The sequence below is a fragment of the Neolamprologus multifasciatus genome, chromosome 6 (genome assembly GCF_963576455.1).
Source record: "Neolamprologus multifasciatus chromosome 6, fNeoMul1.2, whole genome shotgun sequence".
NCBI classification, from domain to species: domain Eukaryota; kingdom Metazoa; phylum Chordata; class Actinopteri; order Cichliformes; family Cichlidae; genus Neolamprologus; species Neolamprologus multifasciatus.
The window spans coordinates 13026452-13040523 of NC_140444.1; the positions used below are offsets into that span (position 1 = coordinate 13026452).

At 39.4% G+C, this 14072-nt stretch overlaps 1 protein-coding gene across 4 annotated transcripts in view; it reads right to left on the reverse strand.

Annotated features, from left to right (window-relative positions):
- The window catches only part of LOC146516596 (zeta-sarcoglycan-like), a 396328-nt gene that overhangs the window by 34873 nt on the left and 347383 nt on the right, over positions 1-14072 (reverse strand). The window lies entirely within an intron of this gene.

A 14072-nucleotide genomic window follows, 5' to 3' on the forward strand; every position in this document is an offset into this window, starting at 1 on the left:
GGGGAAAGCGGTGCTCTACCTGCACTGTGTATAGTGCTGGCGGAGCGCTGCTGACGTCGACTGAGAAAATTGTCAGGCGGTGGAAGGAATACTTCGAGGACCTCCTTAATCCCACTGACACGTCTTCCGAGGAGGAAGCAGAGTCTGGGGATGAGGGGAATGACCCGCCAATTTCCGGGGGCGAGGTCACTGAGGCAGTTAAACAACTCCTTGGTGGCAGAGCCCCTGGTGTTGATGAGGTCCGCCCCGAGTTCCTGAAGGCTCTGGACGTTGTAGGGCTGTCCTGGTTGACACGCCTCTGCAATGTTGCGTGGAGATCAGGGGCAGTACCCGTGGATTGGCAGACCGGGGTGGTGGTCCCCATCTTTAAGAAGGGGGACCGGAGGGTGTGTTCCAACTACAGGGGGATCACACTCCTCAGCCTCCCCGGGAAAGTCTATGCCAGGGTGCTGGAAAGGAGAGTTCGTCCGCTAGTCGAACCTCTGATGCAGGAGGAACAATGCGGTTTTCATCCTGGTCGCGGAACACTGGACCAGCTCTTCATCCTCTCGAGCATACTTGAGGGTGCATGGGAGTTTGCCCAACCAGTCTACATGTGTTTTGTGGACTTGGAGAAGGCATTCGACAGTGTCCCTCGGGGTGTCCTGTGGGAGGTGTTGCGGGAGTATGGGGTGTCTGGCCCTTTGTTACGGGCCATTCGATCCCTATACAACCGTTGCAAGAGCTTGGTTCGCATTGCCGGCAATAAGTCAGACTCGTTCCCGGTGGGTGATGGGCTCCGCCAGGGCTGCCCTTTGTCACCGGTTCTGTTCATAATTTTTATGGACAGGATTTCTAGGCGCAGCCAAGTGGCGGAGGGCTTTCGCTTTGGTGGCCTCAGGATCTCATCTCTGATCTTTGCGGATGATGTGGTTCTGTTGGCTTCATCGGGTGAGGGCCTCCAGCTCGCACTGGAGCGGTTCGCAGCCGAGTGTGAAGCAGCGGGAATGAGGATCAGCACCTCCAAATCTGAGGCCATGGTTCTCAGCCGGAAAAGGGTGGAGTGCCCACTCTGGGTCGGGGATGAGGTCCTGCCCCAAGTGGAGGAGTTCAAGTATCTCGGGGTCTTGTTCGCGAGTGATGGGAGAAGGGAGCCGGAGATCGACAGACGGATTGGGGCTGCAGCTGCAGTAATGCAGACGCTGCACCGGTCCGTCGTGGTGAAGAGGGAGCTGAGTGTAAAAGCGAACTCTCAATTTACCGGTCGATCTACGTCCCTACCCTCACCTATGGCCACGAGCTGTGGGTAGTGACCGAAAGGACGAGATCGCGGATACAAGCGGCGGAAATGAGCTTCCTCCGAAGGGTGGCTGGCATCTCCCTTAGAGATAGGGTGAGAAGTTCGGCCATCCGGGAGGGGCTCAGAGTAGAGCCGCTGCTGCTCCACATCGAAAGGAGCCAGCTGAGGTGGTTTGGGCATCTGACAAGGATGCCCCCTGGGCGCCTCCTGGGTGAGGTGTTCCAGGCATGTCCCACCGGGAGGAGGCCCCGGGGCAGACCCAGGACACGCTGGAGAGATTATATCTCTCGGCTGGCCTGGGAACGCCTTGGTGTTCCCCCGGATGAGCTGGAGGAGGTGGCTGGGGTGAGGGAGGTCTGGGCCTCTTTGCTTAGGCTGCTGCCCCCGCGACCCGGCCCCCGATAAAGCGGATGAAGATGGATGGATGGATGGATAGCTTACGTGGTTCCGGTTCTACAGGGATTTAAAAATAGTTATGCAAAACTGAGCGTCTCCGACCAGCTCTAAAGGGTTAATAAATGGTCATGTACTTGTTTTAAATAAGACTTGTGGAAGTCCACAAAGTCAGGAAAGTTTCTGGTGAGGTCACATGCAAGGGAGCTGAAAGATGATTTTCCAAAATACTTATAATACTGCAAAATATTTTTGCAACTAGAGGAGCGGCTTAGAAAACAGGTTTAGGGACTTCCTTCTTTAGCCCCAAAAGCTCTGTCCATCTTTTACTACAGTCTGTGGTTATCACAGAGGGACAGTGATTACTGAGTTATGAAGACGCAAAGGTGAGAAGAAACAATAATTAAAAGAATAGAAAGCTCACATAGACTAAAGTGTCGACAAAGGGAGAGTGAAAGAGACTGAAAGAGAGAGAGAGATGACAAGAAAAGGGGAGAAGACAATAAAAAAAACACAGGAGGACTGAAAGAATCCTGAGAGGATCTGTCAGCTCTCGTTGGCTTTGATTTTAATGGAAGCCAGCGCTCCCCTACCTCTAACCCATTTGGCCCTAATTCCAGCACTGCTTTCCAAACTTTTTAAACTTTAATGGCCTCTTCTTAAGTGCCAGCTGCTGACAACATTGATTTGGCTTTAAGCCTTGCTGTCCTGCACGCCTTTATTTTCTCCTGCAAAATCGACAGAAACATCTATTTTCTGCCATCCTTCTCCACCTCCTGCTCATCCGATCCCCCTTCTATCCTCCCTTCATCCGCTCTTCTCTGTTCATTTGATGGTGTCAGCAGTCGAGGAAAGCTTGTATGAGACTGGATGAAAATGAATGCTTTTGGATAAAGTCTTCTTTTTAGAATGTATGTATTTTTTGTTTTTAAAGAAAAGCTTGGTTGCCATTCAGTCGTGAATCTTTACAGAACAGAACTGATATTTTTTTTTCTAATGTATTTGAATATTCCTGTGTGGTATCACTGCAATACCTTTAGGTGTTGCCCAAAATGGAACACAAAGGAAAATACGGGTCATGCGAAATGTTCTTTAATAAGTAGGTGGATTTACCAGGAGCCCATGTAAAAAACCCAAACAAGCTTTATACCCCACCAAACTTACTACTGAAGGAAATTCAGGGATTCAATCTGATGGTTAACTTATAAAAAGTTTAAAAATTTTAAAAGTTGAAAATATTAGTTGCTTAAATTGAAAAAAAAAAAGAATAAATAAAAAAACTAACTAAAAAGCAAGTCCAAGTTCTGTATTAGAACAAGACCTCAGGTCAAATTTATAAAAAGCTGAGAATATTGTTGAGTCAATGTGCATGCGGTTGAGGCAGATATGAAAGAAAATACTGTAATATGTTTATTTTCTTGATCTTTTAACCAGTATAGACAATTCTTTCAGTTTCACGGGGTCATGTTGAGGTGGATGTGGTTAACTGGGGATAACTGGAAAAGGTCATGTGAAATGCAAAACCACTGTTGGATCAAGCAGTAAAAGAATATGAAATTTATATGAAAAATGTCACTGATTGTAACATTCATAAATGTCAGAAAAAATGGTATGAACTTGAATCTGTAATCTAGGTATCAATCAGATGTTCTTCTAACACATCTCCTCATAATGGACCGTTTTCAAATGGACTGTCTGATAAGGGAGCTTCTTTAGACATTGCATCATTGGGCTTCATTGTGATAAAATGGCTCAAGGGTACAGTATGATCTTTAGAATAAACCCTGGATGCCATTTGTTAAAATTATTTTTTTTCCTGCCTTTCAAGCTGCTTATTATCCCGTCTCTTTAGGGGCCAGATTTACAAGGGCAAATTAACATAAGGTCTGATGATGTGATAATGTGAGTAATCTAACATAACAGTAATTCGTCAATCATAATATATAAAGGCATAGGTTCTACGGATGTGTTTCTCTTGGGAAACAGAATGACAGCACAGACCAAGGAGAGACATCAGAAGGAGAACATTTTTATGAAAGAGAAACTACAGAAAAATACTTTGCAAGTACAAACTGCTTCACAAAAGGTACGTCTGGAACGTCATTGTGGGAAAGGCCAATGTTACCCATATGGAAAAGAAATAGTAAAAACTTATAAAAAAACTTGCATAAGATGTGGCCTACTTCATATAGTGAATCATATAAGGCTTATATGATTTACTCATGAAAGTGGCCACTTTCTCATTACTTTCATATATTGTTTTAGGAAGTATCCAAAACATACAAGTTTCATTTATATAATTTTTCAAGGGATCTTATATTTGTTTTCACTCTTGTATGCTTTTCATACAAGTTTCACACAAGACAGATACAAACTTACCGTCCCGGGCCGCAAACAGCTGATCTGGGCGCATACACGCACCACCACCATTAGTTGTACAATTACCGTGGCTGCGCGTCTTTTAGTCAACCGGGCGGATAAACAAAAAGGGGTGAGAGGTATATTTTGAGCGGCGCAGAGGGTGGCCAACATATTCTTTTTTGCTTACCTTTAATAAAGCCGGTCTTGAAAGGTCACGTGAACTGCATTATTTTTGTTGGTTTTTTTTTTTGTTATTGTGAAACACTGTAGGCTGCCTGGAAGTGGCCATGAATGTCCGTATATACATATATACGTATTGTAGGAATACCGCTGGAAATAAGCTGAGGAAAAAAAGAGTGTTTTGGGAAAAGAAATAATAAAGGGATGACTATTATGCCTAGTGGGAGGGGCAATGGGGTAAAAAAGAAGGCTGTCAGGGCCTACCTGGGCATTATGTGAGATGTTACAGAGAGGGTAACATGCAGACTGGCTCAGCCGCTTGTGTTTTGTATACAGATGTTTGTTTTGTGTTGAATTGAGTTAGTTTTCTATTTTCTTTGTAAATAATCTTTTTGTGCACCTGGGAGGCCGGCGGAATAAACTATCCACACTGAATGCTTCCTGACTACGCCTGCATTTGTTCGGGAGAAGTTTAGGAGAGGCCCCCGTGACACATATATTTTCCATGTGGGAAGGGGCACTCTAGATGAAAAAAAGTGAATAATAATTGTCGGGATCCTGTAGATGAAGTTATTTGGAAGAAACAATACGAAGGTGGTTCATGTGAGAGCAAATAAGAGAAATTGGCTAGACAGAAAACACTGCGATACACACTGATGGATGTTGTAGGTTACATTTAAAAAGTTTAACATCATCATACTTAATTTATAGGCTTATATGATTTTAAAACATTAACAGTGGTACACAGTTTAGAACCAGATTTGGTGACACTGACTTCATTAAAAAAAAATAGACAAACTGAGTAGATGAGATTGACATTGAGGACACAGTATGATAGAGCTATCTGGCTATGCCTGTGTGTGCTCTGGTCAAGGCTCAACAGGCCACAAATGAATCCCTGATGCACTGAATTGGCTGACTCAGGATGACAGCAGAGACTCCACAAGCTTAGGGGGGTGAATATGACCTGGATGACCAGCATTTCAGTGTCCCAAAGGCCATCTAAGGCAATCATGAAGGCAAAAAAGTAATGCAATAAATATGCCACTTTTTCATATCTTATTTTACCTCTTTTTGGGTATATTTATCATCTATCTTCATAATGTGCTCTTAATTTAATCTATTTTAAAAAACAGCATATTTTTTTACCTTATTTAAAATAGTGTAAGCCATGAAAAATTTATTAAGATTTGAACAAATTGGCTTCATTTTACTGAATGCACTACTTTGGATAACCCTTTACTTTCGTTTGTTTTATTCTGAAGATTATGCTCAGCACATTTCATCATGTGTGCCTGGTTGTGTCAGAATTTTTCTAGTTATGTATATTATATGATATGTGATTTGCAATTATGAGATTGCCACCTTTTATGTTTCAGAATTTTTTTTTGCCCATTTCCAGATCCTTATATAGCATTTAGGTTTTATCATCCCAAATGAAAAGTCACTTTTGTTTCTGTTCAAACCAGACTGGTCTTTATTTAACTGCAATCTCTCAGTTGATATTTCTGTGTTTGATCCATGTACTATATCCACCCCAGCCGATGTGGATTTTGTCACTTTTATTATACTGTGGACATTATCACTCTCTTGAGTTTAGCAAGTCATATGAGGTAGAAATAAAATGGAGAATGGTACTGAGGAAGCCAACCCTTATTTCTTTATGTTTTTCTTCCAGGGATCTATACTTTCTTCTAATTTTTAAGTGCTCTTGAGCAATGGTTTATTCACTTTTTTGGTTTCTTTTTTTGGAAATTTCACTCATTTTCAGTTCAATCCTTGTATCTGACCATTTTCAATGGAATATTTTTTGTTTGTTAGGGCACTTAACACTGACATATGAATTGTTAAATATAAAAAGGCATCTAACTAAATGACACATTCTGATGTCTAACGTATTATAGATACGGGGAAAAAACTGTTTTCAAAAACACATATTTTTTTCCCTTGTTGAAACTGGACAAGAGGGGGACAAAAGAGGAAGTGGCAGGTTTAAAAAAAATTCTACAGTAAGTGAACAGCATCTGAAAGTCATTAAGAAATAGAAACCTGAGAGATACACCTGGCCCATCTACTGTTTACTGAATGTAATGGTCTCAATGGAAGTGTTACTCCCTGTTTCTCCTTAAGGAAGGAGAAGGCTGAGGTAGGCTTACACAACTTACACAAGAACTGGACTAAAAATCAGTGGGAACTGGTCTCATGGAACGATAAACTGAAATGTGAAATTTGGTTCAGGTGGCAAGGCAAGGCAAGGCAAGTTTATTTAGCACAATTCAACAGCAAGGGGATTCAAAGTGCTTTACAGAGACATTAAAAAACAAAAACAAATAAAAATCATGATTTAAAATGGAAAAAAAGCAAGAAAAGAACAGTAGATAAATTCAGTAGTTAAAATGTAAATTTTGAGATTTAAGCTTAAAAGTCAAACAGTGCGGATTTGGTGGTTTATTCAAATGCAGCTGAGAACAGGTGAGTCTTCAACCTGGATTTAAATACACTGAGTGTTTCAACTGATCTGAGGCTTTCTGGGAGTTTGTTCCAGATATATGGAGCATAAAAGCTGAATGCAGCTTCTCCATGTCTGGTTCTGACTCTGGGAACTGATAAAAAACAGGATCCAGATGACCTGAGGGATCTGGAAGGTTCATACTGGGTCAGGAGGTCACTGATGTATTTTGGTTCTAAACCATTCAGAGCTTTATAGACCAGCATCAGGACTTTAAGTCTATCTTCTGACAGACAGGCAGCCAGTGTAAAGACCTCAGAGTTTGACTGAGGTTTAGGTCTTCCTCCATCAATACACCCAAATTTCTCGCCCTGTTGGTGGTTTTTAGGTGTAAAGATTGAAGTTCTCTGGTGACCTGTAATCGTTTTTCTTTGGCTCCAAAGACTATTATTTCAGTTTTGTTTTTGTTTAGCTGGAAAAAATTTTGGCACAACCAGTCATTAATTTCCTCAATGCATTTACCAAGAGCCTGTACAGGGCCTCGGTCTCCTGGTGACATTGAGATATATAGTTGTGTGTCATCTGCATAGCTGTAATAGTTTATTTTGTTGTTCTTTATAATCTGTGCCAGTGGGAGCATGTAAATGTTAAACAGAAGAGGTCCCAAGATTGAACCTTGGGAAACTCCACATGTGATACTTGTCTGCTCAGATGTGAAGTTACCTATTGATACAAAGTATTTTCTGTTTTCTAAGTATGTTTTGAACCAGATTAGTATAGTTCCTGAAAGACCTGCCCAGCTCTCCAGTCATTTGAGTAATATGTTGTGGTCAACTGTATCAAATGTTACACTGAGATCAAGTAAAGCCAAGACTGACATTTCTCTTCTGACAAGAGGTCAGGAGGCTACAATACCACGTGTCTAAATCCATATAGAAAACTCGGTGGAGGATCTGTCATGTTTTAGTTGGATTTCATCCAGTGGTTTTGGAGATCATGTCAAACTTGATGGAATTATCATTAAGTACAGTTAGCCTTTGCTCTACCATACAATGCCAGCATCTGATTGGCCATGGCTTTATTATTAAGATTGACAATGATCTCAAACATACTCCTGAAGAATATAAAAACACAGTGGAACACTATCATTCATGGACTTCTGCAGAGTTTGGAACTCAACATTGTTGAAGCAGTGTGGGTTCGTCCTGACCGAGAAGGGAACAAAAGACAGCCAACATAAAAAGAAACCTTGGATGTCATTCAAGAACTACTTTATGAAATCAGAAGAAATCTTGCTTAAGACATTTCAGGCTGTTTTGAAGGATAAAGGTGGTCCCTTTAAAATACTAACAAGCCTCTTCAAATTAAAATACTATAGTTCCATCATTTTTGCACCTATTCTTTATTTTTGTAGTAAAATGTAAAGAAAAGATGATTGGCTCCAGACTTTTGCAAGGTATGTATTTCAGACTGAAATCAATGCAGGCAAACCTAATCCATTAAATAAGTAGGTGGAAACTTTGTAAGCTTCAGTATTGACCCATGATTAATGATTCCATGTGAAGGTTGACATGAAGCCACAATGTTTTTGACCAGGGTGACACCCCAAATATAATGTACTCCTTACAGGAAATAAATACAAGCTTAATAGGTTAATTCATTATGAGGTGTTCCCAAAGAAAAAAAAAATCATATAAAAACCACTACCACCATCTTTCATTTTCTGGAAAAAGGTTGATGATATTTCAAAATGAAGGAATTGTAGTTGGACCCCGGGTATTTAGCCATGGCACTGGTAATTACAGTTGTGGAGTTGCACCGTACTTGGACGTTGATGGAGTATTTGTGCTTCCTGCTGTGGAACAGACTCACTTTCAGATACAGTGATCAGCTGAACATGTGTTCCCTTCGGCTACTCCGTAGAAATCTGCAAAAGCCTGCCACAGCTTGAACCTTTTGGCTATTCAAAGCATTATGTGCTCCTGCACTCTAGTAGTAAAAAAACTGCAGCTTCAGACTGTTCTCTTAAGGAAACTGTTTGGAGTTTAGATTTTACCATGATGACACGTTTTTCACAGTAATTATTCTTAGATTCATTCATATCTTCTACCCAAGCTGTATTCTTTTCAAGTGTGACCTTATTCATTTCTATATTTTGATAATTTAAAGCTTTTTATATAAGCCCTCTTTGGCATTTCAAAACGTATACCTTTGGTGAACAAGGTTTTTCTTTCTGTTAATCTAAAGCTGACAAGTGCTGTAATAAAGGGTGAGGAGGTTGAGAAGCAGTGCACCACAAATCCTTCATTTTCTCAAGCCTTTCATGGTATCAAGTCTTGCTAAAGGCCCACACCAAAACCCTTGTTACACTCTGCCTCATGCTAATGTTCACCATCAATAGGGAGACATCTATTTATGCAGGGATGACAGACAGAGATGGAGACAGAAACAGAGAGAGATAATGGATGAACAAAGACCACAAAGAGACCAAAGACTAAACATATGAAACAGAGGGAGTGAGAGAGAAAGGAGGAGATGACAGAAAAGAGGTAAGAATTAAAATTCCCCTCCCCTTTTCTTGTGAAGTGACAGCTACAGTGATGTATAACCCTAGCAGTGGAAAGTTAATTAGATAGGCTGGGTTACTGAGAGATGGAGGACTGAGGGGCTGCAGAGGAGAAGAGGGAGGTGGAGGAAGAGAAGACGATGTAGAAAGAGAAGGTTACACAAAAAACAAGAGGAGAAAAGAAAGGAGAAGTAGGGCATAGGAAAGGTGAGGAATGAGACAAATGATGAGAGAAAGGAAAATAAGATGAGGTAATAATTCAATGATAGACAGAATGAGAGACTTGCTGAAAAGTAAAGTTGTAGAGGGAAAGATGACATAAGAGGGAAAAGCCTTGTCAAAATTATTTTCTTATTCTTTGAAGCTGTAAAGATGTACAGAAACAACAACATGGTAGTCACACAAGCCACATCAGAAAAAAATCAGCAATATGCACATATTCAAAATCATCTGTCTCGCAATACAACTTTCATGATGCTGTCTGACAATGAACTTGGTTAAAAGACAATCTTAAATATATCATCGGCACTGCAAGGCAGGCAATTGAATGTCTCCTCTACATGCATGACACACATCCTAACAACAGGATAAAAACAAATGCCACTGAACTTGCAGACTCACGCACTCTCTGTCCCTAGAAATGTTTCACTGTTCGAATGAGTACCCACTCACTGGAACCAGACAGTCCTTGGGGATTTTTAATACTTCTGAACACTCAATAAGTTCATAACCTCCTTTAGAACTCCCTGTAAGCTTGCCATGTATGTCACACAGACTGCTGTCAACTGAGTGAAAACCATATGTTCTGAAAATCTATTTTGAGTGGAAGTTACAACCCATGGGTAAAATAATAAACACACACAAAAAAAAAATAAATACAACATAAAACGCTTTTTTATTTAGTAGCTGAACATTCTGGCTTCCCTCTGGCACTCCTCAAAAATTTATTCATATTATTTTAATTATTAGGATGTTTTTTGTTTCTTGTTCTAGTTGAAGTAAAGGGAAAAAATATCCTGCTTCCAGGATAGAACCTTTCCTTTCAAAAACAATTTTGACATCCAGACTTTTTACTTGTCATTATATTACTGAGCTGAAATGCCTTTTCTGAAAACAACAACAACAACAACAAAAAAAACCAAACAAAAACAAAACATAGCTTGGTGGGATTATCATTCTGAAAAATTTCTTCATCTTCATTAACCCAAATTTACAGCTAATGTTTGGACAGAATGAGAACATTTCAGCATGTGCCTGTGCATTTACTGATAATGTAATGATTCCCACATGCTCTGATCCTTTATATGGCATAAAAAATCCCGATCATAAATGAGTGAGGAAAACTGCTTGTTTTCTCAGTCAGCTTTAAAAGTTTTAGTATCACCTCCGCTGCTAAAGCAGATTTGTTATTCATCACTGTTAAACATTACTTTCATCCAGTCATCCGATGACCAAAATTACTTCACTTTAGTCCACTGATATCCTTTGATATCGTTTGTCTACCTGAATATTTTCCTTTTATAACCCTCTCATTTTGTTTGTATTTGAACCAAATCATAGATGGAACTGATTCTGTGCAGTAAATGATATTGATTTTTGATATTGGTTTCCTTCTTAGACTAGATGGATAATCCCTTCCATTGTTTCACCTGACAGCTCTGTTGTTGTGGTCATGCTTTCTTTCAGCGAGGTGCAATGTCTTGAAAGTACTTTAAATGCAGCGTATTTGATTTTTACAGTATTTATATTAGAAACAGATTAAAAAGTTATATCACAATTCTTCCCTCTATTTGTTCTGGAAAAATATCATTAATTAAAATAATAATTTTAACTTAATCTGTTTGCTTGTGTCTTTCACAGTGCAGATTCTTGGGTTGTTAGACAAAAAACTGTTTGGATGGGTTAATTGTAGAAGCTTTTGATAACTGTCACAACAAGAGACAGATGGTAAAAGTTGGTAAAGATGGTAAAACTGTTGCCTGTATAACCAACAGAGGTCCAAGAGGTTATTACAAAAAAAAAGGCTGGTCAGAAACTAGAATGTAATGAGGACAATGTGATTAAAACCAAGTTGAATTACCAAGTGAAGTGGTGAACCGAGAGTACGAATACACATAGCATAAGTAAAGTGGAACAAGTGAGCTGATGGGGCAAGCTGGGGTGACTGGGAATTGTTAAAAACACTGACAGCCTCTGCTGGGGGGAACAGGCAATTAACAGAAAAGTACTAGTAAATCTGGTTCATCAAACTCATGTCTTTAAACTGAATTTCTACTGTGGTGGTGTGGGTTTAAAGTTAAAATGCTGTTAGCCTAAAAACTAAACATATGCCAGGTTTAAATAAACCAAAGGTAATTTAGTATCTATGAAGTGACAGTGTTTCCAGTTAGCTGGAGATACAAACATTTTAAATAATTTAGTCCTGGCAATAAAAAATAGTACTGTGAAATAACAGACACTCTTACAATTGTGCGGTTAGATACCTACATTATATATTTCATACGTCATTAAACATGACTTCAAAATTTGCACAATAAAGCACAATACTGTGGAAAATGTCTGTGCAATTTGTCAAAGCCTCATCTGCAATTACTGTTTAGATAAATGGACTATTGTCCAGATACAAACACATTACACTGTCTGCAAAACAGGTGTTTATGTTCATTTAGTTTTATTATGCCATTTTTACTATAACGACTATACAGTGCACTAAACCTCACCATGCCCTCTACACATCATCAACAATTTCACTCCTGTATAGTCAGTATGACTACATATATTGGGGTAATCCTATAGATGTTGTCCTAGCTCTCCCATTTTGTTATTATGACTACTGTATTCTTATCATATGCTAAAGTTAGAATTTGAATCCACAGTATCATGTTATATGTAGCTTTTGTTATGTACTTTTTCCAAGTAAGGCCCAGTGGAAGAAAAAAGATAAGGAAATGAGAATAAGGCAGTAAGAATCAACAGCAGCAGAAGGAAAGAGAAGAAAGAAGAAGAAGAAGATCGTGATAAAACACAGGAAATGAGAAATGGAGAAGAGAACCCAACTTTTACCTGTTTGTGTATGTTGGTGTGTGTGTGTGTGTGTGTGTGTGTGTGTGTGTGTGTGTGTGTGTGTGTGTGTGTGTGTGTGTGAGAAAATGTGAGTGTGTGTATTTGTAGTAGAAGTCAGTTTGTGAGTGTGACTGACAATGACAGTGAGTGCAACGAGTGGGGGTCATTCTTCTGTTAATTAGTAAGTTAATGACACACTATGCTCCAGCGGACATGCAATATGGCAGGCTGACACACACTTACATACACACACTTACAGCCACACATAAGGATAATGGCTAAGTCTGCTTCGGTGCTCACGCAATGTGGCAGGCTGCTATGCAAAGAGCTTGACAGTGAGATAACGGGCTAACAATGACACTTCACACATACAAACACACACACACAGCAGCAACAACTGACAGGGAACCTCATCAAACCAGCTTTAATGAAGTCACTTTTCCCAAATAGAAAAGAGGAAGAAAGGAGTGATGAGCAGAGGAGGGGAGAAAAAGGAGGACAAGGTCGCATGGATTGATGACGCTCATTAGCCTAATAAGGTACTTTAATGAAGCGGGCCCAACACTATAGAGTGCCACAGAGTCTAAAGAACACACACACACACACACACACACACACACACACACACACACACACACACACACACACACACTAACAAAAACACCCAACTGGTTTGTGTTCTCTTGTATTCACATATAAATATAGCTATTTTTGTCAGCTTCTACTAGAGCTGGGCGATATGAGGAAAATCTAATATCGCAATATCTTTTGGCTATATCACGATACACAATATTTATCACAATAATTTTAAATAACCTCCAAAAAGCAATGTTATTTTCAACCACATGGTGCCTAAAATTGCAATTGTGTACTCATTCAAATCAACCGTTCAATATTTTTTTCTACTTTAAATACAAAAAAATCTGAATTAATTAAAATCTTTAATTTTAACCGCTTTTTAACCATCCGTTGCCCACTAAGGTTTTTCACAAATGACTATACTGTCACAGTATGTCTCTCTCTTTAACAAACAAAAGATCATAGTAAGAAAAAAAAGGACATCAAGCAAGAATTCACAAGGCAAAATAAAACAACCGAAATTAAAAAGGTGCTCTTTTGAGCTCATAACATATAAAAATTGTAAAATAAAAAATGTGATGACCTCAAATTACAGAAACAAAAGTCGAGACAGTGGTTATAAAAATGACTGACCAAGAACAGTCACAAGTATTACTGCTGGTTTATTTAATGTTTTCTTTGGTGTGTGAAGAGACTGAATTTTTCAGTGGATGAATTTTTTTTTCAGCTGGTGGAATACATTTCTGGTACTCCTACCTTTTGCAGGAATAGTTTTACTGCACGTTTTGCAAATTATTGGATTTTGTTCAACATCCTCCTTGTAAAATCCAAACGACAGTGAGTCTCATTCCCTCACTTGTCTGAAACTCCCGCTGTCACCATATTTTCCCTGTCTGGTAGTATATAAACACACATGTTCAACGCAGTGTGTCAAGTAGAAAATTTTACGGATTAATAATACATTCGCAGCATTGGCATAAAAAGAAACTCATTAAAAAAACTCATTAAATTACCTGCAGACAGCTTAATATTTCCATGGCAACTTATACTCGATGATTACAATAAAGCCATTTTAACCACTGTACGTGGAAAAATCCACAATACATTGAGTATATTCGATATATTGCCCACCCTAGCTTCTAACTTCCATTTCTCTTCCAAACACTCACAGATACCCAACACAGTAAAACATAACAGTATGT